Source organism: Ursus americanus, chromosome 21 (genome assembly GCF_024610735.1).
Source record: "Ursus americanus isolate L20-20 chromosome 21, mUrsAme1.1.p, whole genome shotgun sequence".
NCBI classification, from domain to species: Eukaryota; Metazoa; Chordata; class Mammalia; order Carnivora; family Ursidae; genus Ursus; species Ursus americanus.
In genome coordinates this window covers 10,510,428-10,532,716 of record NC_142147.1, presented here as the reverse complement: position 1 = coordinate 10,532,716, position 22,289 = coordinate 10,510,428, and the positions used below count along the sequence as shown (strand labels likewise).

The 22,289-nt window shown below is 43.7% G+C and overlaps 1 protein-coding gene and 1 long non-coding RNA gene across 2 annotated transcripts in view; one reads left to right on the top strand and one right to left on the bottom strand.

Moving 5' to 3' along the window:
• Positions 1 to 13,642: 13,642 nt before the first annotated feature.
• Positions 13,643 to 22,209, bottom strand: LOC123798404 (uncharacterized). The gene is made up of 3 exons (XR_006781296.2): positions 21,709 to 22,209; positions 15,213 to 15,316; positions 13,643 to 13,840 (listed from the first exon to the last, which is right to left on the bottom strand). It is a non-coding gene; the product is annotated as an uncharacterized LOC123798404 (long non-coding RNA).
• The window catches only part of TOX3 (TOX high mobility group box family member 3), a 105,505-nt gene continuing 104,724 nt past the window's right edge, over positions 21,509 to 22,289 (top strand). Inside the window, exon 1 of the mRNA XM_087870419.1 lies at positions 21,509 to 21,717. The gene's annotated coding sequence lies outside the window, so the exon portion shown is untranslated. The remainder of the gene's footprint in view (positions 21,718 to 22,289) is intronic.

Below are 22,289 nucleotides of genomic sequence, written 5' to 3'. Positions count from 1 at the left end.
CCCCAGCAGGGCATGGACTGCTCCCACAACTGCAAAGCCAGGTTCCTGCAGCTTCTACTGTGTTCTACGTGAAAGGGCTCCCTATGGCCGCAGCTCCAGAGTCAGGCTTATCAGGCACTTCCTGTCCCCAGTCCCACATTATGCATGTCTCATCTCCTGCCCCAGGACATTTCTGCTTTCACTGAGGTGCGAGACCACCATGACGCCCTCCTTGCAGAGGGACGGGGTGGAGACAAGGCAGTTTCCCATTCTCCAAGAAGACATCCAGTGAGACGAAGCAATCAGCTTGCCCGGAAGTAATACACTTCCCTCTATGGCTTCTCTCCTTCATTGCCTCATAAAGCACATAAGCTTTGGCCACAAGCTTTGCTTTCTAGGTGAACGGAAGTTCACAGCACCCTGCCTGTATCCCCTTGGCACTCACTTCCTCTATTTGCTGACAACTTCCTGCCACGAGCACTTTCTCTTGCACCAGGGAAGTCTGGACTCGCTGGAGAACTGATGCCCCCAGAGAGCAGAGGCTCTCTCCCCCTGAGTCCTCCCACTTTGGGTGGGACAACTCTGAAGCAAGTTCTACCCTGTCTCCCAAGAGGTCCCCAGTGGGACCGAGCCCCAGCTGCCCACAGTGCTAACTGCTGACCCACGTCTTACTGATTCCCTTTCTTTTCTTGTCTCACTTCCTCACTGCTATTTTGCTGCTTCTTGGAATTACTTTCCAAATAAATGTTTTTCACTGAAATCCTTGACTCTGAATCTGTTTCTTGGGAGACCCAACCCGAGGCACTAGGGGACCTGAGGCCTCCTCTCATGATAAGAACACACACCCCATCAACGTCTCCCATTCTGATGGAATGAGTGACAAAGGTATGCATTGGCTAGGCAGGTTTTTAGTTTTTTCCTATATTCTTGTATACTCTTCGTAAGTAAAATTCCAAGACTTAAATCATCAACGCTAGCAGAATACTGTGTCACCAGAGTACTGCAGCTTGTTATCTGCAACATTATGTCAGTAGACCTCACTGTTGTGTTTCATTTTTGTCAAAATGTTATTGCAATGATTTGGATGGGTAATAAATGGAAACATGGTTTTAAAAAAATGTGCATGAGGATGGATAGTGAAAGTAAGTGTCTCTCCCCATCCTAAGTCCACCACTCTGTTACAAGTTTCTTATGCCTCTTTCCAGAAACATTTTATGCACGAATAGCCGCCCACATGCACGTGTTTGTGCACACACCCTCACACACGGGTACACACGCTTATCTTCTAGGTGGGATCCTGGACTATATTCTACAGACTCTTCTGAAAGTTACTTTCTCATGTGAGAGTAAATCTTTTTTTTGTTGTTAAGATTTTATTCATTTATTTGACAGAGAGAGACAGCGAGAGAGGGAACACAAGCAAGGCGAGTGTGAGAGAGAGAAGCAGGCTCCCGGACAAGCAATGAGCCCGATGCCAGGCTCGACCCTGGGATCATGACCTGAGCCGAAGGCAGACCAAGGGCTGAGCCACCCAGACGCCCCATCATGTGAGAGTAAATCTTGGTGGTCATTTCGCGTCAGTAAACCTAGACTTGCCTATTTCTTCAGTAGTGGGGCTAGCTCTCCATTGTACGCATTAGTTTCCAATGCTATGGCTCCGTTTCAATGGCTGTTAGGCAAGCTTGCTTTTTTCTTTTTTTTTTAAGATTTTATTTATCTTAGAGAATGTGTGTGAATATGGGGAGGGGCAGAGAGAGAATTTTAAGCAGACTCTGTGCTGCCATCTGCCACTGGGCCTTTGTACTTGCTGTCTTCTCCTCCTGGAACATTGGACTTTCACCTCCTCGACTCAACACAAAGACTGTTTTCTCAGGGAGTCTCTGTTCTCCTAGATGAGTTCGAGCATGTCTAATTTATCTACCATTACAACCAGAGTTTGCTCTTTTGTAACATTGTGGTGGTCATGAGAATTCACTTCATAGACCTCCTAGGGAGGGAAGTCTAATTGACTGACACCCCTCATCTGCTGTTCCCTGAATCTACCACCACCCCTCTGCTGGGGCCGCACTTCCCACAAGCCGCTCTCAGCCCGTGACTGAGCATAGTCAGAACTCTGAGGCAGGTCTATTCTTCAGAACGTGAGACTCTTCAGATGGTTAGCTTTGGCCTAGCCAAGACTCCCTTGGAACTACCCTGCAGAGTAAGGCCACCCATCTCTCTCCTCCCCAGACCTGTTTCACCAACTGGTGGCTCTCCCTGTCTTCTCCAGCCCCCTCCCTACTCTCACTGACAAATCTCCTGCATGTTCAGTCCTGTCGTAGTGTCTGCTTCTTGGAGGACCTGAACTAGCAAAAGCATCTATTATGGGGATAAATTTAGATTTATAAATACAATTATTTGATGCTTGCTTACCTCTCAGACTCAATTATGAAAGTAAGGATTAGTTTGGAGATATGTTTGTCTTTGGCTGGCCGTTAAATCCCAGCCCCTCCCACAAGGCCTGGCACACAGTGGGGACTCAGTAAATGCTGATTTGACAAACAAATGAAACCACTGAAAATATAATGAGTTATGAAAGTGGAAGGTATGGTTAAATGTAATGTATGCTTGTCCTAAGTATAGGCTGTACTAACTGCAACATGGAAACTGGAATTGGGGAGTGTCCCCGAGAGAATAAGGTAAGTAAACGTTAAGCCAAATTCAGCCAGTCCAAGTAGTTCATGTGGTGATTTTTTTTTTTAAAAGATTTTATTTACTTATTTGAATGAGAGAGAGAGCACGAGCAGGGGGAGGGGCAGAAGGAGAGCAGACTCCCCACTGAGCAGGGAGCCCAATACACGGGGCTCGATCCCAAGACCCTGAGATCCTGACCTGAGCTGAAGGCAGACACTTAACCGACTGAGCCACCCAGGTGCCCCATGCGGTGATTTAAGAACCTAGAATCAGATCACATTTCAATGTGTCTACAGAAGGAACCTCTGGTTTCTCTCCAAGCCATGATAGTTTGGTAATGGAGAACACACTAGAAGAGTCCATTCCAAATACTGTCTGAGACGGACAACCTCAGGAGAGACACACAGCTGAAAGTAGTTGACAAAGGAGCTTTCGGAGCTGACTGGCTTGAGCTCTACAATGACCTGGCTTAGCATCTTTGGCAAGTCCCGTTCCCTCTCCAGATTTGGATGTTCCCGTCTACACCATGAGCGGGGGGGGTGGCCTTGGGACTCTGAAGCTCTTCTGGCTTGGGCAACCCTGGATTCTAAGTGGAGTGGACAGAGGTCAGGGGAGGAGTTCTGTGTTCCTTACTGGATTCCCAGTATCTACCAAAGTGCCTGGTACTTAGGCTCTCAATAAATCTTGCTTGAATGAATTAATGAAAACACGAATGGAGGACACCTCCCCTCTCCTCTGGGTACACAACGTTTCGGGGCCCCAATCTGTGCTAGCGGGGAAAGCAGGAAGCAGCTGTTTACCTTTGAGGGAGCGGCTGGGTCATGTACCTATGCAAACAGCCATTTACCCAGGTGTCAAGAGGAGGGACGGAGAGAGAACACACATTTACTCCTTTCCTCACGGTAATGATCCAGAAATCCCGGCCTGCCCCTCTGCATTTTTCCAGGCACTGCTGGAGTGGGGGCCTGTTGTTTACTGACCAGGTCTGGGGCTAAGAAAGACTCCCTCCCTCACGATTCCCACTTGTACCCCGAGTCACCCCCTCTCCAGTGACTCTCCAGGGCCAATACCAGCATCCAAAGTTAATCTTACTATTAGATGTAGCCTTCTGCTTGCTGTCTGTATCCTTCCACTGGAATGGAAACACCTTGAGAAAAGATTGTTTGTCTTGTTCATTGCCTGATCTCCGTAGCTGGGGGAGTGTCTTGGACTTGGGGGGCCTGCTCAGTAAGTAGCTGTCGACTGACTGGTAAGTGGGGAGTGCTCCAAGCCTGGGGTGGTGCAGTCACCAGCCTGAAATTCCCACCACAAATGTCACCTTTTCGGGTATGTCAGCATTCTTGACTCAAACATGACATCATCATTCTCACAGTTTTTGTCTTAACTCCTAGTCTTATTTACTTTGTATATTTCTCTCATTCATCTCTCCTCTGTAATTTAAATACATTTAAATTATAAATGGAAACCAATATCATGTCCCATAATTAGAAAGTAACTGTAAATATGAATACAGTGATCGTAAACCTTAGTGCCAAGGGGGTGGCCAATGAAACTCTATTTCAACATATTGTTGAAAAACTGAGCATTGTACTGTGTGCATTTACAAATGGTATTTTGATACAGGGTTCATAGGCTTCACCAAACCTCCTAAGAAGCTTGTAGCATCTTCCTTGAGACCCCCGGAGAAGAGATACCAGGACACAGTCTACCAGTGGTCCAAGTCTGAGGTCTTTTCTTCGTTAAAAAGTGAAATCCAGTCGTGTTAGAGTAGTGTGAAAGACATGTTAGCACGGAGCTGAGACCCTTCATGACATAATCAGGAGGACTAAGAGAGGACAGAAAAGGACAGGACTTTTTAGATGCAATTTAGTGTCTGTGTGCCACATTAAGTTGTCTTGGTATCCTTGGGTTAAGGTAGGGTCTTCAGAAATCTCAATTAAATTGCACAAAGTTATTTAGGTTTAAATTTAATTGCACATAAATTATTTAGGGTTAAATTGCAAATGCATTATTTTGGATTAATTTATGAGTTCATACCACTAAATATTCGTTGCATGACTATTACTGACAAAGCTTGTGTGCCATAAGGTCATGTACGAAGCATCTTTTGAGTAACTGGGGAAGAATGGCTACGTAATCATGATATCAGTATACATAGGATAACATTTAATATCTATCATGATCGGTGAACCCCAAGATGCTATGAGAATACCGAGAAGGTAATTCAATCTGGAAAGGATTCCTGGGCAGTAATCTTTGAGCCAGATCCTAAAGGAGAGGCCCAATTTTTATTATTCAAAATTGCCTGGTCATGAGAATTTCCTACAGGACTTGTCAAAATCCAGATTCCTGGGCTCCATTTCAGACCAGCCAGACCAGGATCTCCTGTAGAAGGACCCGGAAATCTTAAAAAAAAAAAAAAAAAAAGTGCCCCAAGTGATTCTTATCGTTAGACAAGTTTGGAAGACAGGGCACTACCCAAGTCGAGTGGGTTTCAACTTGTCTGTGTACTGGTAGCTGTCACTGTATAGATGCTTATCTAATCAGATTCTCTGGTGAAATTGGCCTGACCATTTTAAGTTGCTCCCAAGATAACTTTTGTACTCACCCTATCCTGAGACTCCCTGAGCTAGATGGGAGGGATAGAGGTGGGGTGTGGATAATGAATGTGCCAGGCAAAGGGAAGAGCATAAATAAATACCAAATGATGTAGTATATTTGGGCATCGACAAGTACCAGAGCGCAAAGAAGGATCGCAGTAGAAGGAGCCTGAATGTCATGGCTGGGAACCTGGAATTTCTCCTACAAGTCAGTGCTTCTCACTGATATACGTGTGTAGATGGGTGGAGAAGCACCCATCAGAATCACCTTTAAAACTTGATGGGATAAAGCATTAGAAGTGGAAGTCTGTAAACTGGGAAGAGCACCAGGATATTTTTTCCAGTAACCCCTCTAGCTTTAGAGTGAATTTAAGACATAATTGAAAGGGTGCCCGGCTGGCTCAGTTGCTAGAACATGCAACTCTCGATCTCAGGGTCATGAGTTCAAGCCCCCTGTTGGGTACAGATCTTACTTCAAAAATAAATAAATAAAACAATAAAAGGAGCACCCGGCTGGTTCAGTCAGTAAAGCATGCGACTCTTGATCTCAGGGTTATGAGTCGGAGCCCCATGTTGGGTGTAGAAATTACTTAGAAATAAAATCTTAAAGAAATAAATAAAAATAAAATAAACATTGAATTATAGCATACTCACAGAAAAATGCACAGATATGAACATAAAGCTCGGTGACTAACACAAAGTCAAATACCCAACCACCAGCCAGATGAAGAAATAGAATGCTACCATCAACCCAGATGCCCCACTTGTTTTCCCAACCGCTCACCGCCCTTGCTTTGTCCCCAAAGTGAACCTCTATCCTCATGTCTAACATCATCAATTAGTTTTCTCTATTTGTTTGAACTTTAATATAAATGGAATCATACAGCATATACTTCTTTGGGTCTGGATTTTTCCATTTCATATTATGTTTGCGAAAGTCATCTGTGATGTTACATGTCGAAGTAGTTTCTGTTTTCCTTTTTGTATGTGTTTCGTTTTATGAATATATAGTACTTTGACTATTCTACTGTTGTTTCCAAATGTTGGCAATTACAAATAATGCTACTATGGACATTCTTGGATGTAATTGTTGGTGCATGTATGTGCTCATTTATGTTGGGAATATACCTCTGAGTGGTATTCCTGGATCATAGGGTATGTGCATGTCCAATTCTACATGCACTATCAGTGAGTTTTTAAAGTGGTTTTTACCAGTGATAATTCTACCAGCAGTATGAGAATTGCAGTTGCTCCATATCCTCACCTCCCTGGGTAGTCACAGTCTCTTTCATTTCAGCTCTTCTGTTGAACATGCACTGGTAAGCACTTGCAGCTTCGCTCTGCATTTCCCCAGTGACTAATAAGGTCGAACATGTTTCCATGTGTTTATTGGCCATTTGGATACCCTCTTTGTGAAGTGCCCGTTTAAATCTTTTCCCACTTTTCCATTATTTTTCTTGTCTGTTTGTAGGAATTTCATATAATCTGGATATAACTCTTTTAGTTTTAGTATTTCAAGTTCATGTATCACTCTGTGATTTGCTTTTCTACTCTCCTAAGGATGTCTTCTAATGCAGATCAATTTCTTTATTTTCGTGAAGTCCAAAGTACCAGTCTTTTCTTTTATAGTGTTTATTATGTCATGTTAAGAAAGACTATCCCAAAAGTATAAAGATGTTTGCCTATCTTATATTCTGAAAACTCTATTATAATTTTACCTTTCCATGCACATCTACAATCCACTTTGGATGTTTAGGATGAGGGATAATTGAAGATTCTTTTTTTTCCTTCATTTGTTTTTTTATGGCAGAGGGGCACAGGGAGAGGGGGAGAGAGAATCTTAAGCAGGCTCCTCACCCAGTGGGGCTGGATCTCACAACCCTGAGATCATGACCTAAGCCAGAATCAAGAGTTGGACACTTAGGGGCGCCTGGGTGGCACAGCGGTTAAGCGTCTGCCTTCGGCTCAGGGCGTGATCCCGGCGTTATGGGATCGAGCCCCACATCAGGCTCCTCCGCTATGAGCCTGCTTCTTCCTCTCCCACTCCCCCTGCTTGTGTTCCCTCTCTCGCTGGCTGTCTCTATCTCTGTCAAATAAATAAATAAAATCTTTAAAAAAAAAAAAAAAGAGTTGGACACTTAACTGACTCAGCCATCCAAATACCCTCTTCACATGAATTTTAAGGGTCCAGAACCATTTTCTGACAAGACCATTCTTTTGCACTGCTCTACAGTGTTACGTTTTTCATAAAATTAGTGCTCATATGTGTGTGGGTCTCCTTCAATCTACCCTTGCATCAATACCACACTATCTTCATTACTATAGCTTTATAATAAGGCTTGATCCCTGATAGTATAGCTTCTTCAACTTGTTCTTTTTCAAGACAGTCTTGCTATTCTTGGATGTCTTCATTTTAATATAAATTTTGAATCAGCTTGTCAGTTTATTCAAAAAAAATTTTCTGCTGAGATTTTGATTGGTATTGCATTTATTTTGCACAGAAATTTGGGGGAAGTAGATGTCTTTACGATACCATACCATTGTTTTTAGAGCTTTATCTTTTTAAAATTTTAGGTTGGTGGTTATTTCCTGTCTCCACTTTGAATATATTATTCCATTGTATAATGAGTTCCATCATTTCATTTAGAAGTCATTTGCAATTCTGATTGTTACATCCTTAAAGGAAGGATGTTTCCTTTCAGGATTTTTTAATTTTACTATAATGTGCTAAGTATTATTCCTTTTTTTTTTTAAGATTTTATTTATTTATTTTAGAGAGAGAGAGAGAGCATGAGCAGGAGGGGCAGAGGGATAGGGAGAGAGAGAATCTCAGACAGACTCTGTGCTGATGGTGGAGCCTGATGCAGGGCTCAGTCTCACCACCCTGAGATCATGACCTGAGCCCAAACCAAGAGTCTGACATTTAACTGACTGAGCCACCCAGGTGCCCCAGTGTTATTTCTTTATATTTATCTTGTTTGAGATTCAAAGTCCTTCTGTGAATTGAAGTCTTTTATTTGTTTTGGAAATTTTTCAGTCATTGTTTTTTCATGTATTATTTCTGCCCCATTTGCTTTTTCCTCTTCTTTTGAGAGTTCAATTACATATATTCTAGAAAAACCATGTCCATATGACCGCAAGGCTCAACTGCATTCATCCTTTTTTCTTTTCTCTTTGCTTTAGCTCAGGGATATTTTTTAAAGATTCTTATTTTTAAGTAATCTCTATACCCAATGTGGGGCTTGAACCTACAACTCCAAGATCAAGAGTGACACACTCTGATGACTGAACCAGCCAGGCACCCACTTTAGCTCAGCTGTTTTCTTCTCAATAGCTCCCTGTTCTCTGTGGCTAATTTACTGTCAAAATGATTTGATTTGATCTACTGTTAAAATTAACGGTTTATTAACATCAATGATTTTTCAGTGATAGAATTTCCACTTCATTTTTTTATATAGTTTTCAGTTTTCTGCTGAAATTCCTCATATTGCAAGTCAATTTTTTAAGGTATTAATCATGGCTATTTTAAAATCCAAGTCTAGTAAGCTCAATACTTGGGACACCGTTTAAATGTGCCTCTTTCAACTATTTTTTCAATCATGTAATTTTGTCTCCTAAAATGACTGCTAGCTTAGAATTAGTTGCCACGTATCATAAGTTGACCTTTGAGCAAAGTTGGGGTTAGGGGCGCCAACCCCATGCAGTTAAAACGCCATGTATAACTTTTGATCCCCCAAAATGTAACTGCTAACAGCCTACTACTGGCCAAGGGCCTTACTGATAACATAAAGTCAATTAACACACATTTTTATGTTATATGTATTCTATACTGTATTCTTATAATAAAGTAAGCTGGAGAAAAGGAAATGTTATTATGAAAATCCTAAGGAAGAGAAAATACCTTTACATTGTACTGTATTTATTGAAAAAAAAAACCCAACACAGATAAGTGGACCCCCACAGTTCAAACCTGTGTTGTTCAAGGGTCAACTGTACATATATAAGGCAATTAGGATCATTTGAGGCTCTGGGTAACTTTATTCTCTTACAAAGAAGACTTGCTTTTACTTCTAGCAAGTAGGGTAAAGGCAAATCACCTAATCCTATACGAGATTGAGTTTATTCAAAACTGGACTTCACTCTTTGTGGGGGTTGGTTTGTTTCTGGTTCACTGCCACTTCCAGAGTACAGCCCTCGTGGATGCCAGTGGAAAACCTGGCATGCGTATCATGGCCTCTTTTCTTTACTGGGTTCTCAATTCCCATTTCTCAGTCTGGTAAGACTGCCAGAAGCATTGCTCAGCTTCTCTGTCTTCAGCTACTGCTTGTGAACCAGATGAAGGCCTTGAGGGGGCAAGCAGGAGGAATGTTGAGCTCACTATTTTGTACTTGCCTTCTCTCAAGAATCTTAGCCCCTCAAGTCCTTGTAGCCCTGGTAGCCTTCTGATGCCTCAAACCTGATCCAATACTTCGTCTAGCTTTTCTAGTTGTCCTTGGCTTTAATTGGTATACAGCAATTAGGCTCTAGGATATATGCTTACATGAGAAAAGAAAGTTAAGAAGAATATGTGTGTGATCCTATATTCATTAAAATAAAATATTGATCAATTATTGGAGTATGCATAGAAATGTAATCTGAAAAAAAGAGTAGTCACCTAACTAATTACATTGGTTACAGATCATGCAATATTTCATTTTCTTTTCCTTTTTTAAAAATATTTATTTATTTATTTTACAGAGACAGAGAGCACAAGGAGGGGGGGAAGGCAGAGGAAGAGGGAGAATCAGGCTCTCCGCTGAGCAGGGAGCCTGATGCGGCGCTTGATCCCAGGACCCTGGGATCATGACCTGAGCCAAAGGCGGATGCTTAACCGACTGAGCCACTCAGGTGCCCAATATTTCATTTTCTATGTGACATATTTTTATAATATTTGGACTTCAGTTTTCAATGAGGATATATTCATATATAAGAGGAAAGTAATAAGGTCATTTCAAAAAAATTAAGAAATAGAAATGGCATAATACCATAGCTGGAAAGTGAGCTTGTCCTTTTTTTCTTCCCTAATTTGGGAAAGCTGAGCTTACAGAATATCCAGCTATATATATAGAGAGAGATCGTGGTTAGACTCAAGCTGTAATTTACAGTAGTTTCCCCTTGTTAAGCTATGTTATGGAGGGACTTCTTAGTTCAGGGATTTTCCAGGTTGATGAGTTACCTGTGGGAACCTGAAATTACTTACTGGGTCTTGTTATCTACTTGATCTGCAAATAAAAGGGAAACCAAAATTATAGGAACCCTCCAACTTTAGGAAAACATTTACTTAACCAAACTAACTTTAGCACACAACTAATTAAAAAGGACTTTCTTCTTGGGAAGAGAAGACACAAGGCTTATAGATGGCTACAGTTTATAAAAGGGCTCATTTTGAAAACTCCATCCCATTGTTTTGCAGGTGAACACTGAACTCCAGATTTGGAAGTCAATACTAATCTGAGCTAACTGGCATCCTATTTGTTCTACCTGGGTTTCTAGTCTTTCATGATCATTTTGAGTCCGAATTTCGTCTCCAACTATATTAAAGAAATTTTCCATCATTTTGTCAATTGAAAATTCAGTTGGCATATCTTCGATGTCTTAATCTATTTATTAAAATGTTGGAAAAATTTTAAAAGATCAGAATCAAGGGCAGAATAAGAGAGACTTTACTAAAGGCTTCTCTGCAGGTTGTCAATGGTAAATCAACACACTTTATGTATGATTGTTCAATCTACTTCAAATCCACCTGACTGTAGTATAAATTTATCCATATTTCGTTTATCCCACTAGGGCTGCCAAATATTTCATTCCCAGTCAAATGTCTCCTTGATGAACTTAGTCATAGACCCTCAGAGCCAGCCCCTGGTGGCTGGCCACATTAGGTTGGACCAAGGGTGAACTAAGTGAGCCAATCAGATTTTCTATCTCAACAGCTTAGTAAAGACTTGATAAGGGACTAGATCTTAAAAGTTCTCATCACAAGAAATAAATTGTAACTACGTGAGGTGATGGATGGCAACTAAACTTACGTAGTCATCATTTTGCAACCTATACACAGATCAAATCAAGCTGTTGTGCACCTCACACAACTTCTACAATGTTCTATGTCAAAGCTATCTAAAGAAAACTCAGAGAAAATGAAAAGAGAAATAAGCCATGAAGGCTGACTCTCTTAGCTGTAGGGAGTTAAACAGGAGGGTCATGTGACTCAGGGGCTGGGGCCACCATCGTGGGGCACCATGATGGGCCATGGACGCGCAGCAGACTCGGAGCTGATCTGTAGGGAGAAAGAAAGAACCAAAGCCTACATGCTGAGAGAAACAGAAATTTGAAACCAGAAAGAGGGAAAAAGATGAAGAGAGTAGCTGTCTGTTGGTTTCCCAGTTCCCATGAGGTGTCTAACTTTATAACCTGTACTTTGATTCTGTGAGTTTTTCTGTAGTTTTAAAATTAACTCCCTTTTTGGCTTGAGCAAGTGTTGTAACTTTGTTCCCTCCAAAAGTCCTGTGCCAAAGCCCTAACCCACAGGACCTCAGAATGTGACTGTATTTGTAGATGGGGCCTTTTCACATGTGTTGAAGTTAAAAATGAGGCTGTTGGTATGGCCCCTACCCCAATCGGATGGGTGTCCTTACAAAAAGAGATTAGGACAGAGAGAGAAACCCAAGGATGCATGGGGCCGGAAGGGCAAGAAGAGGTAGCAAGAAGCTGGTCTTGGGAGAAACCAAACTTGCCAGGACCCTGGTCTAGGGCTTCCACCTTGCAGAACTGTGAGAAAATATATTTCTGGTGTTTAAGCACCCTGTCTGTGATACATTTAATGCATTAATGCACGGCAAACAATACAGCAAGTTCAAATGGGTTTCAGTGCTTTTAATTGTATAAACAGAAGACTTGGACTTAATTGGATTCAAGGATAAGCACATGTGTTATTTCACCTAACTAGAAATCAGGAAGAAGAGAGCCCTGGGGTTGGTTAATTCAGAGACTCATGACATTGTCAAGCATCTCTGTCCTTTGCATGTTTTTGCCTCACCATTCTCTTCTCAGTATGTCAACTCTGACCTCAGGCTAGATCCCTTCATGTTGACATGGTGGGTGCAACATGGCCAGACATGGTATTGTCTGGAAGAAGAAATGATTACGTCTTTTTGAGTGTTTGTTTTTAAGAGCAAGGAAACTCTTCTTAGAAACCCTCCTGCACCCTTGTTTATGCTCCCTGGACCAAAAATGCATCATAGCCAATGAAAATGGGGCTGTCACGATAGCATCCATGCTGAGTGAATACGGCCACACGGAGGGCAGGGGGACAATATATATCAGAGATAGGGTTACACGAAAAGAAGGGACAATGAATTTGGAGGAGGTAACCAACAGCGCCTTCCTGGTTCCAAGATTCTCTAGACAGCAATTGTATGTCTAAGATTATCACGGAAAATTTTGACAAACGTGTGGCTGAAATACAGATATTTTCTTTAATATCACTCCAACAACTAGAGGCCACATGTCCCATGGCTTACATTAGAGATAGAAGAACCCTGGTCAGATTATGAGAATCTTGAATGTTAGGGGGAGGAATTTGAAATTGAAAAATATATAAATATATAGTAAAGTCTTAATCCAATGTAATGCCAAGATATTTCAGGAAGATCGATCAACCACCAATTCCCAAAAACAATTCATAGGTGGCTTAATTAAACAGCATACAGAGACCAGACTCCATTTTGGATTCACTCACTTTCCTTCCACCAATGTCTCCTGAGCATATGCCACATGGCAGGCTCTGTACTCAGCAACAGCAATCAGGGAACGAGGAAGACACACACGGTGCCTTTCCTTGTATCATGTAAAGTCATGGGGATCTGTATTGCTCAGGGTGGGCTAGGCTGTGGTAACTAGTAAACACTGACATTCCATGGGGCAACACCGTAGAGATACGTCTTTGCTCCTGTATATTCTGAGGCTTGGATGGTCCTCCTCCATCTTCTACCTAGGGTATCTGGCCTGCCTGGCCACCAAGGACACCACAGAGGTGTGTAGGGAATATGGAGGATACATACCAGCTCTTAGTTGTCTCCACCTGGAAGAGACACACGTGTGCTCAGAGTCCATTGGCAAGACCTGGTCACCTAATGGCAAGGCACGTTGGGAAATACGTGGTGGGGGCTGGGGGGTGGGGCAGCACATGAACATTTAGTAAACAGCAACTGTCTCTGCCACAGGATTTTATAATAAATACCTCGGGTAAAGACTCGTTTCTTCTGTATTCACTTATGAAGTTGTACTATGCGTGGAGTGCTTATACAAACATCATGTTAATGACAACTTCTGCTTGAGGAGAAAAAGTAGCGTATTAACCTCACTTTCAGACAGCTGGGTATTAGGGAGACGTAAAGAATAACAAGTCAGTACTAAAGCAAGGTGACACTTTTATTTCTTTGCCCTGAAGTGATGCAGCGGAAAGACGAGACCTCAATTTGCATCTCGGCTCCTGTGTGCCACTTCTGTGTCCTTAAGCGAGTCATTTAACCTCTGTGAGCCCACTTCTTCAACTAAAAAAGAAGGGGAATATGATCTATCTCAGGGAGATGTTATGAGGATTAAAATTTTAAAAAATATATATATATGCAAATGTCTACATCGCACTGCAACTGGCATGGGATATAAACTCATAAAATGTTAATTAATTTGCTATAGATGAGTTAACGCAAATTGGAGATCAGAGACCCCGCCATGTTTTCATGTCATCCATGTAGACACCCACATCAAATCTAACTCAGCTGCCTGGCCTTCGAAACTCTACATACTTCTCTGCTCTGGCCATTTCCTCCACCCGTAACTTGCCAGCATCTTACCTCACCAACCTCCTCAACTCATTCACTGCTCAGCAAAACAATTTTCCTGGTTGTCTGAGACTTTTGCTAAGTCCCTGAAAAAACCCCAACAACAACAAAACACTCTTCCCGTGTCACGGACCGCACGATTGCAAAATGCGGGCTGACACCCATAGGACGATCATCCCTTCAGCCCCATGGGCAGGAGGCTGGGCCTTCTGACTGGCTTTGACCCTTGAAGTGAGTGGAAGCAAGGCGAGGAGGGCCTGGGAATGCTGTAGCGTGCTTCTACTCTACCTTCTTCCTCTGCCGCAAGACAGCTTCGGTCCCGGGATGAAAGTACGGAGCGGAGCTGCAGCTGGTTGGTGGTGGATAGAAATGTGGGTGAGCAACAGCTCTTCGTGGTGGTAACCCACCAAGGTGTGAGGGCTTATTTGTTATTGTAGCATAAACTATCCAGGAAATGGCCAGGGTGCCTGGGTGGCTCAGTCGTTAAGCGTCTGTCTTCGGCTCAGGGTGTGATCCCAGGGTCCTGGGATCGAGCCCCGCATTGGGCTCCTTGCTCAGTGAGAAGCCTGCTTCTTCCTCTCCCACTCCCCCTGCTTGTGTTCCCTCTCTCGCTGGCTGTCTCTCTCACTGTCAAATAAATAAATAAATAAAATCTTTAAAAAAAAAGAAAGGAAATGGCCGATACGACCTCATATCCCCACCACATGTGTGACCTCTTCTCTTTAAGAACTGTGTTCGCAATCTCTCTCCCCCTTGGGCACTTTTTCATCCTTCTTGCCTCCCCTAAATGCTTTCTACTTTCAACCGTCTTCTCCAGGAAGCTTCCCCAGATCAACAATCTCTCCCTTCTCTAAGCAACACCCTGACATGTTATCCATAATACCTGTAAGGAAATTGTAAACAAAAGTTTGCTGACTCCCATCAGTGGGAAGTGCGGCTCTCTCCTATGACATTGATGAGAAAATTTCATTATTATAATACTTCCCCTGTGTCTTAAAATCTTCAGGATGGACAGCAATCGTGCTCTTCCCCGCCTCCCCCCGCCCCCTCCATTTCTAGAAGCTGAGCACCACATACTTACAAAGGCAGAGTGAGAATTTGTTGAATAGTAAGTGATGTGAGGTTCAGTTTTGGGTAAGGTGGAGTGGTCTATGGTTGCCCTGAAACAGCGATGACACCTGGTACCTGAAACACACAGTGGGAACGCCTTTGGTAATGTTTCTAGATTATGAGAGCTTCGTCTTTCAGTGAAAGGCTAACTGACATGCCGTGGGTTGCAGAATGGGTTTCTTTAGACCAATTAAATGCGATAGCTTCTTTCTCTGGACCTGAGCGTTGGCCAATCTCACAGATGTTAACCAGAAGGCTGGTCCTTTCGTGGCTATGATTTTGTTGTTGTGCGGGTATGAGAGTGACCAACTGTAGTGATCGCTCCAGATTTACGGCTGCAGCACCCCCAGGGAGAGGTGGGGAGAGGACACGATGAAGGACCCCATGGCAGCAGAAGGAAAAGAAAAGGTGAGGAGGGATGGTCAATACCAGGGTAACAGTTGCATGATGGTCTGCATACCTCGTGAAATTGACTTCATTTTACAGTGAAAAAGATATTTTTGAGGAACAGTAGAGAGTCCTTCTTGAGAAGAGAGTTACTTATATTCCTGGGGAAAAATAAAACAGCTAAAGACCTAGTAGCACCGGACAGATAGGACATTAAATAAACAACTTGAGGAGGAAAAACAACCAAATTTAGAAGTTCACGTAAGGACTGGAAGAATCCAGGACACTTGTGGACTGCGCTGTGGGTGAATGAAGGAGGGATCCAAGAGGGGAGAAAGAAGGCAGGAGGTGGTAGCAGAGGCCAGCCTTGGGACCAGCCACGCAAGTTATGGGGTGTCACTTGCAACCAATGATTCTACCCGAAGATGTTTCAATTGGGTTCTGGTGCTTTTTTCTTTCTTTCTTTTTTTTTTTTTTAAGATTTTATTTATTTATTTGACAGAGAGTGAGTGAGAGAGCACAAGCAGGGGCAGCAGCAGGCGGAGGGAGAGGGAGAGGCAGACTCCCCGCTGAGTAGGGAGCCGGACGCGGGACTCGATCCTGGGACCCTGAAATCATGACCTGGCTTGAGCCGAAGGAAGATGCTTAACCGACTGAGCCCCCCAGGCGCCCCCAGATACAGGTTCTGAAGAGTCTTCCACCCTTGTGATGTTCATGTCCTGCCTGCCCTGAGTTTCTGGACTGTGTGCATTGAGGTGAGTTGAGGGGGAAGGGGGTGACAGTGCTCCTTCATTGCACATCCTGGGGGCACCAACCACACTGCATTTATGTAGCGGAAGGAAGTTGTCCTCTCCTTTCCCACCAGTAGCCTCCACAGCAAGGGAAGGATGGTTTCCCTGAACCGCTTGGCAAGACCACCTTTCGATTTGAGTTCCATTACATACTTAAGAATTCTTCGATTCCCAAAGCTCTAGTTCAAACTTTTTAATATTTTCCTTCTCTTCAACATGTTGTTGACTCAGGACACACTGAGTAGATAAAACTAAGTGATTTTACCTGCTCGCCTTAAAAAGACGAGCTCTTTTGCTCGCTAGCCTCGCTTCTTTCAACACGCTTTTTTAAAGAGCGCAAATCCTCTAACTTGTAAAACATTTAATATTTTGGATGTACGGCTTTAATGGCCAGCCAAAAGTCAGGCTGGCTGGACAAAAGGGAGCTGCCGGAGTATTATTTATTCTTCAAAAGCCAAGAGGTGGCTGTTTCTCCCGGGTCAAGAGGTCAAGCTCCACAGCATTAATTTCGCTGAGTTTCTTTGTTATAAATAACAAACAAGGTCATTTATTTTCATTTTCTTGTTTCTAATTGCATGCATGTACTCTCGAGGATGAACTCCATAAACAGGTGGCTGGAATGCTGGGGAGAAAGCTTGAAACGGTTCCAGAAAAGAGGGCATGTCCCACTCTGGCGAAACAGTTTGATGAGTTAGAGATTTCGTCACTGCAGGATACACACCTGCACTATTACTCGAAAAGCAAACACTCGTCTGTTTGGCACGCACAGATCTATGTAAATTAGGGGAGATTATTTTGCTGCTAGTCCTTGGCTGTTCTGTGATCAAATGCGATTGTTTCCCATTTCTTAAGAAACAGACTATTCGACTCAGTTCTTTTCTCCGTTATTTGGACAGTTTTTATTTTTCAGTGGTTATTAATAATAACATGCCACATAAATTAAGCCTTGAAACATGGGTGCCTATCAAAGGAAGGATGTCATCAGAGGCTCGGAGAGATACATATAAGCAATGGTATACAGATCTGTCGTGGAAGGGTTTAATTAATATCTGCTTAATGATTTTCTTTCCTTAATGCTCTTTTAGCTGCCCCCTTGGTGAAGAATAAAAAATGGACTGACACCCCCTCCCACCCCCCATGGCTAAGAGAGTCCCAACCCTCAGCTTTCATTGTTTGGCAGTGGTCTTTGTGCAACACTGCAGGGCCCCTCCTTCTGGAAAACCTCTGAGCTTCCTGATTTTCACTCCTGTATAACCGCCCCCCCCCCCCATCACTACCTTTGTCTCTTTGGGGGAAAAATTTTTTTTTCACTTGAGCAAAATAAAAACTACCCCGTATTTGTTTCTGGAGTGTAATTATAAACTTCATTGTACATTCTTCCTGGCTTTGATGCTTATCTTGAAGGGTTCAGTGAAAATAAATTGTTTTTATGAAAGCAGAGAAACCATTTGATAAACACGCTGTCTCTGAAAATTGTTCCTGCAAAAGAGGTCATTCTTTCACTTTAAAAGAAATAGATTATATTTCAGAAAACAGGCAGGACGACAGTTTAGGATTTCTGTGAATACAGGACATTTTTTTTAAGGCAGGTGTAAACACACTGAAAATTGCACACCTCCTGATTGTGTCGAGTGTATTGGTTTTTAAAATAGCTTTATTGAAGAGCTACTTAGGTCAAAAGCAAATGCTGCATTTCATATTTCTGGGAACAAATTCTCAGCTCAGTACTTTTTTGCTACTAGGGGTTTTGGGGTTACTGTACCATAATTACTATATAACTGTCAGAACCTATGGGTGTATCTATTCTTAGTAAAAGTAATAGTCAACTGGGGAAATGATTGTTTCCTAGAGTGGTTCTTGTGCCTGGTAACGCAGAGAGCAATATGGCCAAAGTTGGTTGCTTTCCTGTGAGAAGCAATCTCATGAACACAAATATATAAATATACACATATGCGTAAACACGTATGAAAAGTGAGCTGATTTTTTCCCAATCTGCTCACGTTTCTGTATTTTTTGACCTAAGCAAAAATATCAAAAGAGTTCCTATTTCCAGACCTGCAAAGTTTGGATTCACGGAAAATTGCAGCTAACGATGACCAAGCCTGGGGATTTTATTCACACTATAATTCCTGTGTGGAACTCTCTCCTGGTGAGTACTTTTAGGGTCCACACTGGGGATTTGTACTGAGGGCCCGAGGTGCGAATGCTTCCTCTAGACCATGTGTACCCCCACTGTTTTGTGACAGCCTTGGTAGGTCTTGACTTGATTTTATCTGCGTGTGATTTAGACTATGAATGTGAAGTGGTGATTCTCTGACACGAAACTCTAAATTTCATGGCGATAAGTTATACAGATACCAGGAATCCGTGCTGCATAGAAATGCTATGCTTTCTGACATGAAGCCAAATTCAGACATAAAACCAAATATAAAATGTTTTACCAATATAATACATTAGCTGTTACTATGGGAATAGGATGAGAAGAAACTCGAGTAGCTCTGGCCTTGTTAATTTCCATTTGGAGCTGCTGTTAATTTGGCTACATTACATACTGCAAACAAGGATCATAACATTTGGATAGGGCTTTTCATGACCAAAACTCAGGAAAACGAAACTGTATATAATGTTTAATAGTATCCTCATCTCATCTGGGCAAGCAATTCACAGAGAGGTTAAATCACAGATTCCCTAAAAGCCGGGGTCTCAGTAAGATCTTTGGGTATAAACTTTGGCCCTAATGCAATCCTCATGGGAACTTTCTTGCTTAATTTGGACACAGAGTAGAGAAATAGAGTTTTTGAGTTCTGTCAAGATGTAAGATAGTGTTCCCATCATGATTTCTCTGCTTTCATAAAAAAATATTTATTTTCACTGAACTTCTTAAAGATAAGCTTGTGTATTTCCAAACACCCCCATCCCCCATTTTTTAGTTTCTTGGCTCATACGTACTGTTCAATTGGAAACATCAAACTAGTAAGACCGACCGTTTTGACTCCGGTCATCCAGTAACCTTACAGGATTTTCTTGTGCCCAGAAGTTGTATTTTCTATATAACCGATCCTTGTGTTGCCCTTCTAAATCAGTAACTGTTAGCACTGTTCAGCATAAATTCAAAGCATGTTTAAGATATGTTCTTGGAGAAGTTTCTTCAAACTCAAGGCTAACCTAGTACAAAGGAAACCTTTGTGGCATTTCAGAAACAAATGCTGACAGCCTGAAAAAGGTGACACCCTTCAGATGACAAACAGCGTGGCAGCAGTTACAATCGCATTCATGTTTTAAAGGCATCGTTCTCAAGTTTTTAATGGGTGGGCCTCAAATCCACCAGAACCCTTAAAATTTTAGGTGGTATTCTGAATGCAACGGATAAGCTCTAAATGAAACAACATACAATTCTAGTTTTGTTGTATATAAGAGATCTACTACAGCAGGGTGCAAACCCCCCCCCCCTTAGGTAATTTGTGGGGCCGCCGAGGGCGTGGAGACTATGGACAAAACCGTGAGGTCAGCAGCCTTCCCAAAGCACCTGTTTCTGTTCTAGTGATTTTTTTTATTCCAAATGCCTCGACAGACGTATCCTCAGGCCCCTCAGTTCCCCCCCCCCTTTAATCAAGATCTACACTCGGAAATCACTTACCTTCCCTCCTAAATCATCATCATAATAAAATAGTGACTGCTGAATATTGTTCCCTTCCCCAAGGCATTTGCATCATAACAGGGAGGGGGGATTTTAAGGGGAAGGCTTTTTCAAAACAAGGGCCAAGAGGTGGTACTGGATGTGACCCGGCATTCCTAACTCCCCGGAGCCTCCTGGGAGAAGCTTCTCACTGTAGTTTCCAGTGTCTACAGCTCAGTGCTGTGGCAACACGTCAGCCCACATGCAATTCCCAGGCTCGCAGCTAGTGGGGTTTCCACTGTGAATATTTGTATTCTTGATCCTCAAGGTCTGATTACAACTTCAGGTTTACTCTCTCCGTAACTTTGATTATACTTGCCTTCATCCTGTGTAATCAAGCTCAGATTGCTCCACGTGTACGCGAGAGCGAGCACAAGGTGGGCAACGTAACTGTGCGATGCAAAACTCTGCTTCCCAGCCTTTTGGGCTCTTGGTAACAACTATCTGGGAAAAAAAAAGAATAATTTCTTTTTCGGTACCTCCGATCAGCAGGCTGCTCCTCTCCTGCGGCCAGACGCTGCACTATACGCCATTGTTAAATACTAATAGTGAAACTTAAAAGACGTTCTCTTGCGAGACAACAGGTGGCCACTGCAACCTCCAGCTCTGATTGGTGGAAAGGCCACAGGCGCCCAGTGGCCCAGAGAAAGGGCCTCCACGTCTGCAGCTTCAAGAACCTGCTCAATGGGGTGTTGTCCTGATAATATCTCAGCTCGCTGCCAATTTGTGCAACCCGCTGGGCCATTAGGGAGCGCCGCTGGGTTGTCAACGTTAAATGGAGACCCGGGAGAGAGGACCTAAGCTTTTTCAGGAGGGGGGATTGGAGTCAACCCAGGGACAATGTGAGCAGTTGTTCCTTTCCTGAACACACACCGCTCTCTCGGGCAGTATCCAAACACGCGTTTAGGCGAAGAGAAGAGCAAATACACAAACTTTCACCTAATTGACGTTTATTTTTCCTGCTTGGTTCCAGAAAGATAATATTGGGTGAAGGTACATTACACAGGTGTCACCAAGTTGGAGAGGCTACTTTGGAGAACAGAAGGAATGAAAAGCAACCCATCTGATGCTTGCCTGAAAAAGTTCAGGCCCAGCAAAGTGTGTTCAGGGGACGAAAGTGTTGGTGAATGTGCGCTAAAATATTTGAAAAAATTTCTCCCTTCCGGTTAAAGCAGCTTCTAGATAACTGAATTGGGGAGGGGGACCAAATCCCACCGCCTCTCCCTAACGTTCTCATCTAGCAATAAAGTCACTTCCCTTCGCCAAGGCTGAGGGCCAAACTCTCAAATTAACCCAAAGCAATAAAGCGGGGGGGGGGGGGCGTGGAGGGAAGGAGGGGGAAGGGGGGGAGAGACAGAGACAGAGACACACACACACACACAGAGACGTAGCTTAAAGAAAGAAAAAGAAATAAAGAGGAGGTGGGTGAGTGCAGTTTGAGGAAGTTAATCACCCAGAACCTTTTAGGAAAATGGGGACATTTTCTCTCCGAGAGCAGTGAATGATCCGCCTAGATCCAGTTACTCAAATGCCTTTCGAATACAAACAAGAGCAAAGGAAATACGAAGAGAACCGACACGAGGCTTAACCCGGGAAGCTTCAAGTCTGCCTACCTGTGAAAGGTCAGGCCCCAACACCCCTTCTGGAAAATACCACAGGTGTACATGGGGTCCCGGCTCCCGGCTCCCGGGAGGCCCTCATGCAGGTTAGCTGCTGGGTTAGGTGACTCCAAGCAGGGGCCATTCGTGCGGGAAGGCGGAGTGGGGTAGACTGACCGGGGGACCGGCACCACGAGGGACGAATGGGGGAGAGGGGAGGAAACCGATGGAACGAGGGGTGGCAAGGGAGCGGACGGCGCGTGGACGCCGGTATCAGAAACTGGGGGCCGAGGGAAGCGGGGTTCGGAAAGAGGGGTGGGAGGGCCACACCGGGCACGGGGCTGGCGGCCGGCCGGCCGAAGCGGCCAAGGAGAGGAAGGGAGCGAGGAGCGCTCCGAGGCATCGGGGACAAAGAGGACCGGAGAGAGAAGGGGGGCGAGGTGGGGAGAAGAGGGGCCCCGGGGAGGGGGAGGCCGCGGCGCGCGCGATGGGCACCGCCAGGGCTGCGCGAGGCGCGGGGTGAGCCGCGAGGGGCCGCGAGGGGCAGGGGCCGCGGCGGGGCGGGGTCGGCGCGCCCGGGGGCGGTCCGGGCCGAG